Source organism: Miniopterus schreibersii (assembly GCF_964146895.1).
Source record: "Miniopterus schreibersii genome assembly, chromosome: 1".
NCBI classification, from domain to species: Eukaryota; Metazoa; Chordata; class Mammalia; order Chiroptera; family Miniopteridae; genus Miniopterus; species Miniopterus schreibersii.
The window spans coordinates 192076440-192094854 of NC_138101.1; the positions used below are offsets into that span (position 1 = coordinate 192076440).

The 18415-nt window shown below is 41.2% G+C and overlaps 1 protein-coding gene across 5 annotated transcripts in view; it reads right to left on the reverse strand.

Annotated features, from left to right (window-relative positions):
• Positions 1 to 17938, reverse strand: part of FOXN3 (forkhead box N3) — a 320301-nt gene extending 302363 nt beyond the window's left edge. For 3 of the 5 annotated variants that reach the window (XM_081154998.1, XM_081154997.1, XM_081154992.1), the window contains exon 1: positions 17589 to 17748. The gene's annotated coding sequence lies outside the window, so the exon portion shown is untranslated. Of the gene's footprint in view, positions 1 to 12953; positions 13255 to 17588; positions 17749 to 17890 lie in introns of those variants that run through there. The other 2 variants (XM_081154993.1, XM_081154994.1) reach the window with 2 other exon arrangements.
• Between the last annotated feature and the right edge of the window lie 477 nt (positions 17939 to 18415).

An 18415-nucleotide genomic window follows, 5' to 3' on the forward strand; every position in this document is an offset into this window, starting at 1 on the left:
ACAAATATGGAAATTTTTCTGAGGAAATCCAACTACCAAAATAACTCCTTCATAATTCATATGTGCAATCACAACGGTGATTAATAAAAACCTGACACAGGTCCTAAAAGCCTAAAGCATTCATTACTCTGTTAGATGTCAGGACTCCGCGAAAACCTATGACAGCAGGTTACTCAGACAAATTAAATCATGTGAACTTCAGGCGGAAAAAGAGAAATCTTCACTTGGTGGATGGGCAGGCTAGTAAATGCCCTGCTTTCCAGGCGGGGTGACCAACCCGCGACTCTCGGCCTTGACAGACGTTATGAAAGAGGCAAAAAATGCCGTTGCAAATTGAATTTATGCTGGCATAAAAAGCAAAATTATATCCCTTGAAAGACCTAAAAATCAATGAATGCGACTATTTACATTAAGGGGAAAGTAACTCTCATTGAGTGTCTATTGTGTGTCCAGCGTTGGCCGGTCAATGTGATTCTTTTTTTATTTTTATTTCATTATCACCAGAGGATATTTTTTCCACTGATTTTTAGAGAGAGTGAAAGGAAGGAAGGGAGAGGGAGAGAGAGAGAGAAACATTGGTTGCCTCCCACTCTCGCCCTGACCAGGGCTGGGCATCGAACCTGCAACCCAGGCACATGCCCTTGACCGGAAATCAAACCCACAACCCTTAGGCACACGGGCCAATGCTCTCAACCACTGAGCAACACCAGCCAGGGCGCAGTGTGATTCTTCTCTTTGGCTTTTGTGACACGCCTAATTCTCCTTTACATCAATGAAAGCTCCTTCTCAATGAATTTTTGCTAGCTCATCTTATCTTGGTCCAATCTCTACATTTTAGTGCTCAGAGCTCTGTCCTGGGTCCTTTTCTCTGCCCCCTCTGTCTGGATGATCTTACCCAATCTGACACCTGTAGACACCACACACATGCCAGTGACTCTCTCCTAACACCCAGCTTTAGAGGTAAGTCACCCAGCTGCCTCCCTGACATCCCAACAGGCATCTCGACTAGGCTGTCCAAACACAGCCCCTGATGGCCACCTCGCCACTCCAAGTCTTTGCAATCTCAGGAAATCACACCACCTTCCAAAATCCTAAAATAATTATGTTTCCCCTCGCCCTCCACTTTCAGTTCATCAGCTTTACTTCCAAAATACATCCTGAATCTCTCTCTGTTCTCACCCCTCCGCTTCACCACTCTAGTCGAAGCCCCTCCTCTCCCTCACACTGTCATACCTCTTAACTGGTCTCCCTGCTTCCGTTCTCCACACAGTAGCCAGAATGTTCTTTTTAAAAAATAAATCACAAACAAAAAACAACCATAGATATAGAGAACAAACTGATGGTTGCCAAAGGGATAGGCTTCTAGAAAAGGGGAAGACAATTAAGAAGTGTAAACTTCCAGTTTTAAGATAAGTCATTGAAATGTAAAGTACAGCATGGGGAATATAGTCAATGATACTGTAATAACTATGGACAGTGACAGATGGTTACTGCACTCATTGTGGCGATCACGTCAGAAGGTATAGCAATGTCGAGTCATTACGTTATACACCTGAAACTAATATAGTATTGTAATACATTTAAAAGAATAAATAAATACACCAGACTCGGTGATTCCTTTGCTTAAAATTCCCTAGCAGTTTTCCATTTTGTCTGGTACGCCGAAGTATAAAATCGTACTTCTGTCTATAAGACCCAAAGTGATGGGGCCTCTCACCACTTCATCTTCTAGTCACTTCACAACTCACCAACCTCCAGCCTAAGGAACAATGGTCCCTCCCCCTGTTCCTTAGACATGCAAGCTGGTTCCCACCCCAGCGTCTTTGCATGTACTGTGCCCTCTGGCTGGCCCTTTATAACTGGAGAGCTCTCCCCAGGTCACCCTCATCAAAGTGGTCTCAGTATCATTCTTTACCTTCTTTTTGCTTTGCTACTTATTGTTTCCCTGTCCCTTCAAACAAATGTCAGCTCTATGGTAGCAGGAACACGGACCCTCTTTCTTACCTAGCTACAGAGTAGACACCCAATAATATTTCCTCAATAAGTAAAATATGAGTAAGTAAATATGTTTCCCTGTATTTGTTTCTAACTTTATGAGATAAATGACTCCTATTTTGAAGAGAAAGAAAACTGAGGTTTCCAGAACTATGTCCAAAGTCATCCAAGTAACTGACAGCAAAGCCAGAATTTGAACCTGAATCTATTTGGCTCCAATGCCATCTTTTCAAACACCACATTAGTATTTCTAGCGGAGTCTAGAAAAATCAATCAAGAATAGGAACTCTATTAAGATTTTCCAGAAACAAATTGCCTGGGAAGTCAAATTAGGCTCAGAATTTCTTCTTTTACCACAATTTCATCATCTATAAAGTGGATGAACAAAATGAGTTTCTCGTGGAGGTTTTGGGAAAAATAATTTCATTCCAAATTATAATAGAGAGTTTTATAAGCTCTCAGTGTTTTAGGACTACCCTGCTGAGTATTTTTAACTAAAATCTGCTAAAAAGCACAAATACCATCATGTGGGGTTCTCAGTCAATCTGAGTAATCGTACAAATACAGGCAAGACTTATGGACCATATACTACAGTCAAAAGTGGACACCACTTTCCCAAAACCCTTTAAAGGGGATGTGAAATCATCCTACTGGAAGATTTGGGGCAAAGAAAGAAAATAGGTGATTTCTCGAGGACCCCCCCAGCCCTGCCCAGTCGCCATCTATATGATTCTTTGTACCAACACCCGATTGCCTGATCCACACTCCAGAAGCGAGACTGCTCTCCCCCAGGACCCTGAGCTGGTTTTATTTGTAATGGGCATACATTTGGTCCACAATTGGTGCAAGCTGAGTACAAGGGACATGACATTACTTTATTTCTTCTAATTAACTCTAGCCCTCACTTGATGAATATTTAATTTTAATTGTGTTTTTTAGGCCTTTCCCCTTTCTAGGGTTAGAGGAACATCTTGGGGGGCTTTATGTGCCCAGAGAATAGGGAAAAGTTCTGTGGGCTTCAGTTCCCAGAGCCAGCTCATCTACACTTTCCCCGCACCTACTCTTTTCCCTCCAAACCAAGTGGGGCCAAAGGAGCCCATGGTTATGGCTCCCAGGGCCATGGCATTTGGTGTTAGTTTTCCTTTCTTACAGTATCAGGTTTTAGTATCAGAATTCTCTTGATCTCTTGAAACGAGTTGGGGGTGTTTCTTTTTTTTCTATTTGAAACAATTTGTGAAAAATATGTGTTATTTCTTCCTTAAATATTCAATGAATTAAACAGAAAAGCCATCTCGGTCTGAAGTTGTCCTTGTGATAGGATTTTCATTACATAGTCGTATGAGTAGATATAGGGCTACTCAGACTTATTACGTCAGTTTTGATAAGTGGCATTTTTAGAAAATTTGTCAATTTCTTTTAAAATATTTCAAAAAATAAATAAATTCTTTTCATAATATTGCCTTAGGGTTATTTATCATATTCCTTTCTTTATTATCTTTTAAATATAGTAATGTTCCTTATTTCATTCCTGATACTGGTTACTTGTGCTTAATTTTCTTGATTAGTTTCACCATGATTTTATCAATTTTATTGGTCCTTTACCTCTATTAAGTCTCTCTCTCCATGGGACATCTGTTTTCTATTTCATTACTTTCTTATTTTTATTTCCTTCCTCCTGTTTTTTTGTTTTGTTTTGTTTTGTTTTTTAAAGAAATTTTATTTTATTTTTTTTAATATATCTTTATTGATTTCAGAGAGAGGAAAGGAGAGGGAGAGAGAGAGATAGAAACATCAACGACAAGAGAGTCATTGATTGAGCCCGCAACCCGGGCATGTGCCCTGATCGGAAATCGAACCCTGATCGCCTGGATCCTAGGTCGATGCTCAACTGCTGAGCCACGCCCGGCCGGGCCCTCCTACCTGTTTTTTAAACTTAATTATTTTTCTTTTTAATGTCTTAAAATTAATGCCTAGAGAGGCTAAAGCCTCTTTTTTTTTCTAATGTATATAACTGAGGCTATAAATGTCCCTCTGAGCATGGCTTTAGCTTCCTTCCACAGTTGGTACGTCATATTTTCATTGTCATTAATTTCTAAATATTATCTAATTTTCATTGCCATTTATTCATTGACCCATGATTGCTAATTTCTAAACATGGGAATTTTTCAGTTACCTTTTTTGTTGCTGAATTCTAGTTTGATGTCACTGTGATATGAAAATATACTCTGTATGATTTCAATCCTTTGAAACTTGCTGAGGTGCTTAATGACAGAATATAGGCAATGTTGTCAAATATTCTATGTGCTCTTGAAAGGCATGTGCATTCTACATTTGCTGAGTGCACTATTTTATAATTAGGTCGGGTTTGTTAATTAACTTTGTTCAAATTGTCCATATCCTAATTGATTTTTATTGTCTGCTGGCTAAAATAATTACCATGAGATATATTAAAATTTCTAATATAGAATATTTCTATTTCTCCTTGCAGGTCTTACAATTGTGTGTGTATTTAATAAGTGTATACAAATTTAGAAATATTATATTTTCTTGGTGAATTGAATCTTTTTTATTATGAAATACCTCTCTTCATCTCTAATAGTACCTCTTGCCTTATAAGTGGTATACTTTACCTGATATTAATGTAGCTATACAATCTTTCTTTCTTTTAGTGTTTATATGGTATATCTCTTTACATCCTTTTATGTTTGGCCCTTCTGTATCTTTTAAAATAAGAAATGTTTCTTTAAAACAGCATATAGGTTTTTTTTAAATCCAATCTGATAATCTTTGACTTTTAATTAGAGCATTTACTCTGTTTATATAAGACAGAGTACTTACTCTATTTAAAAAATATAATTGCTGCCCTGGTCAGCATGCCTCAATGGTTGGAGTGTCAGCCTGTGCACCGAAGGGTCTCAGGTTCGATCTCTGACCTGGTGGGGTGTGTGCGGGAGGCAGCAGATCGGTCTCTCTCACATGGATGTTATTCTCTCCCTTCTCTCTCTTTCCCCTTTCCTGTCTCTAAATCAATGGAGAGCATATCTTTGGGTGAGGATTAAAAGAATATATATATATATAAAAAGCTTAGCCAGAATTTAAAACATGCATCCTTGACTTATTAATGGCTAATACAAATTAGTCTTTATTACTTCCTATACAATTTAAGGACTTTAGAAGAATTTAACTTCACTAATCTCTCTAGGCTTAAGTTCCAGTTTGAACATATATTTTATTCCCTATATATTTTAAACTCCAGAGGACATAATTATTATTTTATACAGTCAATATTTATTTCTATTTAACTATATAATTATTATTTCTATTGATCTTCATGCCTTCCCACATCTCTGAGCTTTGATCTGGAATACTTTTCCTTTGGTCCGAATGATGTCCTTAAGTATTTCCTTTAGTACACATCTGCTCATGATAATAATCTTTAAAATGTCTAGTTTTTCTTCATTTTTGAGGAATCTTTTAGGCAGAGACAGAATTCATGGTTAACAGTTGTTTTCTTTTAGCAATTTGAAGATATTACTCCATTTACTTCTTAAGTCTATTGTTTGAGTTAAAGAGTAAGTTGTCAATCTTATTGTTGCTCCTTTGAAGGCAAGAAGTAACCACTCCTCCAGGCCTGACCTCTTTTCAGCTTTTCTCTGTTTTTGTTTTCAGAAATCTTGCTATGCTGTTTATAGATGACATTTCTTTGTACTGTCCCTGCTTGTTGTCCTAGGGCTTCTTAATTCTGTGGCTTTGTGTCATTTGTTAGTTTCAGAAAATCCTCAGAAATTTTTTCCCAATTATTTTTTCTTTTCCATTTTTCTCCTCTCCTACTGACACTCCAATTACAAGTATACTAGGGCTTTCCACCATATTTTACATGTCTTTCAAAGTCCTGTATTTATTTTCTATCATTTTGCCTCTCCATGCTTTATTTTGGGTATTTTCTTCTGTCCTACATTCTAGTTCATTAACTCTCTCTTCAACTGCATCTAGACACATTAGCCCATTAGTTGTATAAAGTATAATTTTCATACCATAAACTTCACCTACTATAAATGTACACTCAATGGTTTCAGTATATTAAATCAGTTGTGCAGTCTTAGAGAATTTCCATCATCCTAAAAAGTTCAGCTATTTAGGTTTTAACTTTAGTAACTGTATTTTTCCAATCTAGGTTCTTATTTATAATTTTCAGTTCTCTGGCAGTTTCAAATCTTACGTTTAAATTCTTTGAATATATTTTCAGTTATTTTAGAGACCATATATGATTAATCCCCCTATCTGGATCCTTATATGGTGTATCTTATTTGTCAATTTTTGTCTTTGTTTTTAATCATGTCTTGTCAGTTTCACTGGGTGACAGATACAGTATGTGAAAAACTCTAGTGATAATACGAGGCTCTGAAAGATGTTATTCCTCCCAAGTGGCTTTTTATTTTGGCTTCTGGCAGGCACTTAAGCTAGGGACACTAATCTGAAAATATTTGATTTTTGGCTTAAGTCCCTTTGAGAATTTTTCTATTTCTGGATCATCTTGACTTAGGGCTCCAAATGGAAGTCTAAGTTGTTTACGAGAGCTTCTTCTTTTTGGCAGGTCCTGAATACAATTACCATGCCTCCAACACCATGAGTTTGTTGAAGGTTCTGCTAAGTTTCTTAGTCTCTTAGCCACCACTTTTAGAATTGACAATTATCTCAAGAATCAGACCCAAAAGTGAGGCTCATCTGTGAGGGCTTTCCTCCTCCCAAATCTTGGCTCTGCAATTCCTCATTGCGTTGATGGCTCTCCAGTGCTTCCAAAGTGACTTTTTATTTTCATTTTAATTTTACACAGCTTTTCTCAGCAAGAGTTGGTCTGAACAAAGCTGATCTACTATTGAAAGACACATTGACAACCATTGTAAGTGAGGGGACAATTTATCATACACACCAGGACACTTTTGAAAAATGAAAGGAGGCACCACTATGAATAATTACATTGGGGCAGTAGGCATAAACCAAAGCTACTACAAACAAATCAGGATATATGATCTTCCCAACAATAATGCATGGAATACTTTGCTTAAAAATAAAAATTTCAGAATCACATTGGCCACATCAAGAATATGGAAGTCTGTCCCTTCCCTTTATAGTGACTGAATATTTGATATTAAGGATATATCTGAGCCCTTGTTCAGACAGGAAAAGACCATTCTGTAGTTCATTGTAGCAATGGAGGGAGTTAGCTATTCCACTCAGCCTGCTAGTTCCTGAACTCTATATCTCATTAAAGTCCTTGGCCTAGACTTGGAACCTCCAAAAGAGTTGTTTTGGAAACTTTTCCAAACAAGAGAGAAATTTTTCTAAAAAGATAAGAGAGACGTCTCAATGTTGAGAAGAAAGCGAACATAATTTCCAAGAAGAGCACTGTGTACCACCCTTCCTTAACTTCATCTATTTTATTAGAAATGCTGTATTCTACTCTCATCTGTCAGAAATTTTATGCCCTGTTACATGAAGGAAACAACATAACAAGTGAAGAAATTGTTGTCTTAGCTCTTGGGAGCTAGATTTGCCACCTGAGTCATCATCTAGCACAGCAGTTTTCAACCAGTGTCCCGCAAGACTTTCTAAAACATGCAATACCTGACCACTTTTCCTTTAGACTGTCAAATTAAAAAAATGACAACAGCCAATACAACAATAGTCACTGGGTGTGAATGAATCAAAATTATACATATTTTTTTTGGTCAAGTCGGCAAAAAATATACTTTTTGGTGTGCCACAGAATTTTAGTAATTAGCTTATATATGCCATGAGATGAAAAGGGTTGAAAATCACTGATCTACAGTGAAAGCCTCTGGGCTGGAGAGCTGTTCTCTGACCAGTGCCAGAGCTAAGCCCAAGGAGATGCTCAAATAAAAGATGGCTGATATCTAATTATAGACTCACCACATTTTGTACTTTGTAGCCTGACCGTTTCTGGAATTTTGATGATCTTACTCAAGATACGACTCCCTATTATTCATCTGCATATTGTAGAGGGCTTGATTCAAAACAATGTTTTGTATATAAACAGCCCAACATTTTTCCAAAACACAGGCTTTATCAGCATATAAAGTAATTTGCCACATGTATTATGTTCACATCCAAGCAGGTGGATAATAGATTAGTTACTAAGACATCACTGGATTTTCCCATCCACAACACAGTGCAGTTGAGAAAGAAAACCACTCAATGAAAAGAAAACAAATCATGATTTCAACGATTTAACTAAGGTCCATATGTCATTCTCATTTACTAAGACCAATAGCAACAGAAATTAAAAATGAAACATTGAGCCCTGGCTGGTGTGGATCAGTTGGTTGGAGCATTGTCCCATACGCCAAAAGGCTGTGGGTTTGATTTCCAGTCAGGCCATATACCTGGGTTGCGGGTTCAAACCCCAGTCAGGGTACATATAGGAAGCAACTAATCAATCTCATATATCAATGTTTCTCTCTCTCTCTGTTCTACTCTCTCTAAAAATCAATGAAAAAAGTATCCTCAGATGAGGATTGACAATAAATAAGTAAATTGCAAGCAGGATTAAACAGAGTAGATACAGGAAATGAAGACTAAAAAAATATCTAGACTATAGCACATAAAGAAATACAGAGAAACAGGAAATATAAAAATGAGGTTAAAACAAAAAAGACAGAACAAAAATCTAATATATACCTAATCTGAAATTCAGAAGTAAAAGAGAAGCGTACAGAGCAGGGACAAATTCTGAGAATCTTCCAAAACTAATGAAAAAAATCCACAAATTCTCCCTCCCTCCCTCTCCGTCTCTCTCTCACACATACACACACACAAATCCAAAGCTAAAAAACATAAAAAAGAAATTCACACCCTGGCTGGATGGCTTGGTTGGAGCATCAGCCAGTATACCAAAAGGTCACAGGTTTGATTCCTGGTCAGGGCACATACCTACCTTGCTGGTTCGATCCCTGGTCGGGTGTGTATGGGAGGCAACTGATTAATGTTTCTCTCTTACATCAATGTTTCTCTCTATCTCTCTCTCTCCCCTTTCTCTCTCTCTAGAAATCAATAAAAAGATATCCTCAGGTGAGGATTAAAAAAAAGAAATTCACATCTAGACAATTTACAACATGACAAAGACAAAAAGCAGCCATAAAGTGCTCTTTATGTCTTCAAAGCAGCCATAAACTACTCTTGAAAAAAGAATACCTTCAGTGACAAGTGACAATTAGACCTAGCATTGATTTCTCAGCAACAGAAGCCAGGAAACAATGGAATATCTTTAATGTGTTGAGATAAAATAACTAGAATTTTATACTTAGCAAAAATATATTTTATACCTAGCAAAACTATATTTTAAGAAAACAGAAAAAATAAAATTTTCCAGCAAACAATAACTGAAATAGTTTTCTCTCAACTGTTCCTCGCTAAATGAAATCTAAGAGAAGTAATCTGAAAGGTAGGGATGTGGGAAGGAATTATAAGCAAAGAGAGTAGTAAATATATGGGTAAATCTAATTAAACATTTCTATTTTAAAATGAGAATGTCTAACATGCTGGACCTTAATTATGGAGTGGGTGGTATGACTGGAGCTAGGGTCTTTGCATCGTTTGGGAAGAGAAGAAAGATATTAATTAGACATTATTAAAACAGTTCATATCAATACTGTAATAACAAAACAACCCAGAAGTCATCTTCTTGGCCTTATCAGAATTGTCTGTGGCATTCCCTGCTGACTCCACCCCACCTCTGCTCCCACTGGCAGCAAACTCTGAGTATCAAGCCCATTCTGCCAGCTGACACACCACCCTCCAGTGCTGGGAATCAAGTCCCCCTGAGAGCAGTCATCAACCAGTGACTGAAAGTGGCATGTGGCGTGTTGGACACAAGCTCTCAGTGAGCTGCAGCGAGCCTGATCTCCCCTGCACAGTGGTAACTGGCAAGACATGTCACTATTGGCTGCCTTCTCTTTCTCATCTCCCACATTTGCCCCCTACTGGTGTTTTCCTGGGATCATCTCCCAAGTAAACTACCTACCCTGGAAGCCTCCTTGCGAGGTCAACTTCTAAAGAAATAAACTAAAGGCATATATACCTCAAGGAAGGAGCGCAGAGACTGAGTGACTTCCATCTGTCTATATTAGCTTAGAGTATGAATTTCAAAAGAAGGATATTTAGGGGGAAACGGGGACATCTGTAATAGTGTCAACAATAAAAATAATATATACTTTTTTAGGAATATTTACAGTTTAAGAAGCCAGTCAGAGTTACGGAGCAGATGGAACAAAGCACAGTCCCTGGTATGCTGCAGGTGCTCAATAACTGTTCACTGAATGAGGAGCTGGTTTATTTCCCCAAATGTGTAGATGTATCTTTGGCACTTCCCTAGACTGATTCTTTAAAACGGTTTCATACATGTGAAAGCCGTGACAGCATGCGTGTGAAATATGAACCAGTTGCATCACTTCTGATTACTCTCACCTGAAGTCTTCAAGAGACTCAGAAAGTGCCAGCACCCGCTTCACTAAAAATGTCTACACTGGTTCCGCGGCAGTTCCGACTGACCACACGTACACCAGGCATAGTGGGTCCTCTACGCGAGCACAAAAGCGGAGCTCCCCGCTTGGGTGAGGAAGACAAATCACCCTTCTCCCCTGGGTGAAGGGGAGACCCGAGCAGGAGATACTGGGCATCCTGCTAATCTGACCATTTAAGCCCAGTGTTTTTTTAATTCAGAAAGAAATGAAACAGGTGTCACCGTATCTGCACCCCTGAGTTTGTTGGGCAGTTCATTCAAATTACAAAAGTGAAGGTGGGCAAGGAAATCTGCTTCTGCAGACGCCACCAACACAAAGGCGACGGGTAACATTCGGGTAGTTCGGGAAGGGCACGCCCCCGTTGTGTTAAGGGCCTTTCATTTACCGAGCAGGGCATGTGCTCAGGGGTAGATGGAGGGACATGCAAAAGACGGAGAGGATTTAAGGAGGATAATCACTAAGGATGGAACTAAAAAGTCCCTCCCGTCACTAAAGGCCAGACGGGGAACACAGAATAAGAAGAAACATCCTGTTTCTCGCCTAGGTCACAACAAATTTACCCCACCCAACCCTGGAGGAGACTCCACTTTAAACACGGAAGGGGAAGTCACTGACCCTGGAACAGAAACAGAAAAACGGCTGTGAGGCAGCCAGTGGGGTGGAAAATGCCTGGAAACTGGAGTCAGCGTGAGAACTACTCGACTACCAGAGAGTGTGGCTCTGAGAACACAGTTGCCTCAGTTTTTCATCTGTAAAATAGGATATTAATGTATATTATCATTACTTAGTAGTAGTAGTATATTAATACTACTTAATTCAATTAAAATAATGTAGGAGCAGCACCAGATATATCGAATCCCCTTACCAGTGTGGTGTGATTTTTCTATATTACCCGACAGCCAAACTTACCCAGAGTCATTTCTTTCTTTTTCAAGAGGCCATTCTGAATGCTAAATCTAGTCCTACAAAACAAAATGACCGTCTTAATTTGGGCATGTATTAACTGGTCATTAAGTGGTCATTGTTTTCATTTTAAAGGCTGCAAAAATGTTAAGTTCGCCGAATCAGAAAACTTTAGAGTGCGATGATCGTGTGCGAGGTTATCTAAAATCTAACCTTGTGTATGTAATATACTAAAATCCCTTCCTCAGGTAGGACTTGCTACTATCTGAATCTTAAGAAAATGACATCTGCGAAGGTAGGGCCACGGTACTTAGTATAACATCTGGAGCCTTGAAACAATCGGCGGCTTCAGCCACGTCCCAGGAACAGGAACGCACCCTTGAATTCCGAAAGGAAAGTCCCCAAGACCGTCAGCGTGTAAAGGCTCACTCAAGAAGAATCACTGGTCCGCTATCACGAACATACCCTGGGGCAGTTCTGTAGGTTTTCTACAGCAGGTGGGGGGAGGAACGGTAGCTTTAAATGGCCTAAACGAGAAAACCTTATTCAACACCATTCAACAAGTAAAAGTTAACCACAATCAATTTCACTCACTACCACAGCAACTATTTTGTGCTTATACTAGTTTCATCTTGGTAGAGGGAAGATTTTCTTTAAAAAAGAAAAAGTTTCGGCACAAACTGCTGGAAGACCTTGTGGCTTCCTGGGACACGGATTATTTTCATCACCATCTCTAGCCCCGCGCAGGTCAGAGAGACAAGGCAAGCACAGCAGAGTGGGGAAATGTGGAGAGGGGTCGCGTTTTCCCGGTCTACCAATGCCCCAACTGCGCAGCCCCCAAGAAACAACGCAGGGAGGGTGGCCGTGGCCGTGGCCGTGGCCGTGAGAAGCACAATGCTACTCCAGCTGGCCTGCCGTCTCTGCTGGCTTCTCCTCACTTCTGCCATAACCATTCACGTGAATCAGGGCTTGTGAAAATCAAGAGGGGAATGCAAGGGGATTCCTCTATCTGCCACCCCTAGAAACCTTAATACTTAAGTTCCTGGGATGTAAAATAGGAGAACGGAGCCCAATCCCAACACTGCCATTTCAGTCAACCTCGTAACAGAGGAGATAATTTGAATATATTTGATGATATTCAAATATCAGCTGTGTGTTATCATTTTACTCAACACTTAAAACACCAGTGAGTCTGCGAGGCAGATTATATAGCTTGGCAAACTTTCATCAATGACACTTAATAGGAAATAATTTTCACTGACAGGATAACAGTGATATTACATATCCTGAGTGGGTAAGAGAACAGATCCAAGCTCTTGAGTACAAGCACAACCAACGGATCTCAGGCGCCTCCGTGCTGTCTCTGGAACCTGTAAGGAAAGGGGACCCTGGTTCGTAAGGAACCCATAAGACATTCCCTCCTTATAGACTGGACCAGGGCTTTTCCACGCTTATGGACAGTCCAATCTTTCGCTGTCTACATGCTGGCTTATTAGAGTACATTGTATTACATACCTTTTTCCTGCTTGCTCTGAACACAAGCCACCTCTTAAATTGTTGAGACAAAAGTTCTCTCTTCAGCTAAGACGTTCCAGGACTCTGCAAGGCATTCCCTCAAGGCCTTCTTTAGAGAATATTTTTGGCACTTAAAAAGCAGCAGTTTTCAACTTGTATTCAGAGCAGTGTAGGGCTCTAGGGTGTGTCCCAGGCACAGGGGATGAGAGCGGCTCTGGGCTCCTGGCTCGTGGTTCCCTCAAAGCATCTTTGTTTTCATTCCACTCATCTATTAGGGTCTTGCATAAGATTTCATTCGGTGCTAAATATAAATCAAAAATGATGTCTTCAAAAAGGTGTGAAAACCATTGCGACAACAAATGGTTCTCAGCCCCCAAATGGTTCTTAGCCCCCTCCAAATGGAGGTTATGCACTTACTTTCCTTTAAAGCAGCTCGTCCTCTTTCTTCTTCCAGAATTTGAAACACACATGAATTAAAACGAATATATTTATTTACAAAATCCAAAAAATAATCCAGACTTTTGCACAGCAAATCTTTTCAAAGTTAAGATTTGTTTTCTCATATGGACTCAAACTGGTTTTGGCAAACCCCCATTTCCAACCCTCCCCCAAAATCAAATGTTTGTCATCAGCAAAGCAAGCATATACCTGACATGTAGTCTTTTTAAAAAATACATTTCTGATTTTTTTTTTTTTTAGAGACAGAGGAAAGAAGGGGGAGAGAGAGAGAAACATCGATCAGCTGCCTCCTGCACGCCCCCTACTGGGGATTGAGCCCACAACCCGGGCATGGGCCCTGACTAGGAACGGAAGGAACCACTGACCTCACAGTGCATGGAAGGATGCTGAACCAACTGAGCCACACTGGCCAGGGCCTGACATGTCATCTAGATGCATTTTTTTTCTTATGGGCAAAGAGAATGAAGCTGCCTCTTTCCCTTCACCTCTCCTGGCTAATCCAAAATCCAGACTGGCATTTGGCTGGTATTCTAGACTAATTATTAGAAATTTGGCACAGCTATAAAAAAAACGCCTGCTACAATGCATATGTGTACATCTGACAACTGAAAATGAATTGGAACTTTATTGGATATCTGGTTCATTTGTACTGGTAAAATAAGTTGTACATAGTAGCAATGATCAATTTCTCTAGTCCCAAAGTAAAAAATAAACAGAAAAGCCAAAGATTGGAGTGACTGAATTGTGCCCCTCAAAGTCCCCTTAGAAATGAAGTGCTCTGCGCAAACTATCTGACAGACAATGGAGAATGAAGGCAGATTCTAGAAACCAACAAGTCCCATTCATTTCCTTCAGTTTGTAAAAACAAGCAACTGACATGTTTCCTGCCAATGACCATAGTTACAGATAAGAAAGCTCCCTACAGGAAACCCTTTGCTCAAAGAGAACAGTTGTGCCATTAAACTTAACCTTTTCCACCAAATCCCCAAATCCATTAAATATCTGACAACATGGGACCATGAAATATACCTAAATCACTCCAAGGATGTTAGGATTCTTTTGACCTCCCCCGCTCCCCCCCCATGCAATTAGTTGATGAAAACAAGGCAGATTTGCTGCTTTTTAAAAAGATCAGTGTTAATTCAATGAGATTTTAAACTGACCATTCTCAATTAAGATAAAGCAACACAATGCTCTAGATCGTCATGATTGGAAGGAAGATATTTCTAAACGAATATCAAGAACTTAAAATGTGATGACTGCCACGGGCGAGATTAGAGAAATACAAGAAACGCATTGTGTTTATGTTTAGAAGGTTAAGTGTTCATCCCCAAAGTCAAAATTTAGGGGAGGGCCTCCTTGGTTATTTCTCACTTAGCAAAGCGAAAGGGGAAGGGTCTCCTACCTTTTCTTTACCCACCCTCACTGACACCAGTACCAAGACATTGAAAATATTTACCACCTTGATTTGGGGAACCTCTCAATTATCCTAAGGACTAAAGCACTCTCCTCTGTTCACAAAAGAACAGGAAATTTTTGCGAGTTAACCAAATAAGAATAGTTTCATTTTTGCAACCATTCTTATTTTTCCACTTCCTGCTCAGCTACTGAGAACACCTCCCTTATTCTTCCCAGAGCACCAGACAGCGCCCTCCCTTCTCCTCACACAGGCAGCCCTGGAGCTGGGTTCTAAAACGCCACCGTTCTTGGAAGTCAATTGTGAGAGTTCAATGTTGAACCCTCTTGCAAAAGGAAAATCTTCATTATACCATCCCCCAAACGACTCTTCGTCCGCAGGTAACATGTTAGGTTGCTAGTCTTCACAGCTCTCAAAAGAGCTGGGTTCTAACAGCAGCCCTACAAATCAATTTGATGCCACAATCAAGCACCCAAATGCCTTCTTAGCCTTTCCTTGCACAACTCAGAAGCAGCAGCGTGCCAAGTAAGCACGTGTGCTCATCCTTGCTTTAAGGTGTTTTTTGTTCCCCTCACATATTTTCAATAAAATAGTTATGAAATCCAGGAGACTGCATTTTTGGTTGTTGTTGTAAAATGACCTTGATTTGACAGGCAGTCTCAGGTTTCAACAGATGCTGTGGGAAAGCTTACGGAAGCCAACATGTTCTCCAGGCATCTGTGATGACATGCAGGTTTTTTTGGTGTGTGTGTGTTTTTTTTAAAGTGGTGGCTATGGTCGTGTATGTGTGTGGGGGTGGGGGGGTTACTCTTCTCAGTTTCCATGACAACCATGTCTCCACTCACGGTTATTAGACACCATCCACTTCCTGTGTCTAAATTTTTAAGCCAATCAGAAAAGTGTTTATACATTTAACAACTTCTGGGACCCAGTGCTTCTTTAATTGAAGTGCTTTAAAGCTCAAATGGAGATATTCATCAACCTTACATTTTTTTTCTCTTACAGATATAACATTTCACACTATTTACTAACTCATAGTCTTACAAGGTGAAGAATGCCCTTTTTTGGGGACTTGAAATGCATTCTCCTCAAACCAGATGCCACAATTTCTTATAATAGTGTGCAAGCTGATTTTGACGGTTTGCTCTTTATTGCCCCCCTTTTTTTACGGCTGCAGACTTAAATTTAGTGCATGCTACATACCAATGCACAGACAGATTATCAAAGTAAAGAGACAGTTAAGCATCCATCTGCTGATGGTGCTATTTCAATATTCAGATCAAAAAACGATTCTAGGAAAAATTATTATAAGTTGAACAACTTTGCATTCTACAACTCCGGAGGAGAAACCATCGAGAATGGACTGGAGAGTGATGTCTCTCTGAATGTAAGCTAGTAGCTGACATCTGCAAAGAAATTTGTCACCAAAATGGCCTACTTTAATCTGGATAGAAATAACGACCAAAAAAAAAAAAATGAAACGTAAAGGTACCTCCAGCAAACTGCACCCGAATTTAAAAAATCAAACTGGCAGAAATCTGTGCACGGGAAGGCTAATCTGAATTTACAGCGTGGCTGTAAAAGAAGGTTTGGGGTGGCTGTTTTCGCAAGTCTGTCTCCCTGACCAATCGGTGCGAGAGTTGAAGTGAGCTGTAGTCCTCCGTGCAGGCTTCCCAGCTCTGCACTCTCCGGGCTGCACTCCCCTCTTCAAGGCAGAGCTGGCGATCAATGAAAAAACAGGGAACAAAAGGAACAGAACAGGATCTCTTCCTTAGCGAAGGAAAACGATTCCCTCGGTCCCCAAGGAGCCAGGCGCGCTCAGCCTACACAGCTCCACATGGGAGCTCCCAGCAGACCAGCCCTTTCAGGGGAGGCACATTTTACGCTGGCAATCATGTGTCCCAGCTGCTGGGGGACGTGTCACCTTAAGCACATCCTGTGACACAGGGCTCCGCGCAGTCCGACCCATTGCAACTAATAAATTAGATACATTAGTAATCTCACAATTAAAAGCTGCCCAGAAAGAATGTGTCCCTTCCCACAAATGTCACCCCGGGAGTATAAACAAAGCATGAAAAATAGTCTCTCCAGCCTCCCCAGCCAGTCATCACGGGTTTCTCCTCAAAACAATGTTTCTCCAGAACGAGAAATATTCTGACTGCCCTCCAAGGAAACTCTCATCTGTAGGTGTCATATCAGGATAACCAGTTACAGTATTTGAAAAGAGGCTTGAACCGCCCACAGATTGGACACTCTGTTTATAATTGATAGCAAAACAGTTGCGACAGCAATGCTGGAAACTGCCCGAGCCAAACTCCACATTTAACACGGTAGTTCCTTGAAAATAAAAGTAGCGCCTGGGGAGCCCGCAAAAGTAAAGCCCTAGGAAGTAATTAACCGAATTACAGCAATTATTTGAATTTTAAAATTATCCGTTTGTCTGCTCTATTTTTTTAAAAAAAAATCTTTTTAAAGAAAACGACTATCCACAAATTCCCGAGAAACTTTTTTTTTTTTAAATGAACTTACTTTTGAGACAAAACTAATGAAAATATGCAACTTGCCATCCCTGGATAGCTCCCATATGGGCTGCATGCTATAAATCAATCAAGCCAGGTGGAAATATGGGGGCGGACACCTTAAAAAAATCAAAGGGTGCCCCAAAAATGCAGCAGCCTGAACAGTGAGGGCTTCTCGTGACAATGCTGAACCAGAGCAGAGAAGATCAGGAGGCAGGAAATGAGCCCCATTTTCGTTACCTTCGATCGCCTGCCCCCCGCGCTGCTTCTCGCGGCTGCATTGGGGGGCTGCGGCGGCCCTGGACTCGCGGGTGGCCCGCCGCGGGGTCGCGCCGTCTCCCGGCGGAGCTGCAGCCCGACGCGGCCGGAACCCCGGCTCCAGCCCCGGCGCCCGCCCGGGGTCGGCGGCGCGGCTCCTGCCCGGGCCCGGAGCCCTGCTGGGTCCTAGTGCGCGCCGCGCGCCCGCCGCCGGCCGGGTCTGCGCCCGCACGTACGGCCGGCGGCTCCGAGCGCCGCGGGTCCCCGCGGGAGCCCAGACCTACCCGTCGTCCCCTTTCAAAGCCGGACGCCGGCCGCGCGGAGGCCCCGGCGCCTGCGGCCAGATCCAGCCGCGAGATGCGAAAGAAAACCACGGCTGCAGCGGGGCTCGCTGGCGGCGGCGGCTGATGCCCGCAGCCCGGCGCGCGGCCGGGGGCAGGAACTGGCTGCCGTAGGTCTGCCCGGGGCACGTGCGACCCGGAGCGTTGGCGGACGGTAAGGGACAGCGCGGAGCGGCGCCGAGAGCGTCCCAGAAGCGAGCGAGGGGAGCGAAAGGTTAACAATGTTTCATTACGACCGGCTTTCCAATTATGTATGTATTTTCTCCTAACAGGTCCTGTTGCATTTTGCTTCCTCTTATTTATCCTGCGCTGTTTTAAATAACAAAGCCCCATATGGCTCAACGCGTAGTCGTTTGATTTTTCAAAAAGACCTCGAAAATTGCATCAAAACGTGCACTCGTGTATCTCCTGAGACATCAACAAGAAAGAACTAATGGTGGCATATGGCGTGCCTCAGAGAGAAAACTT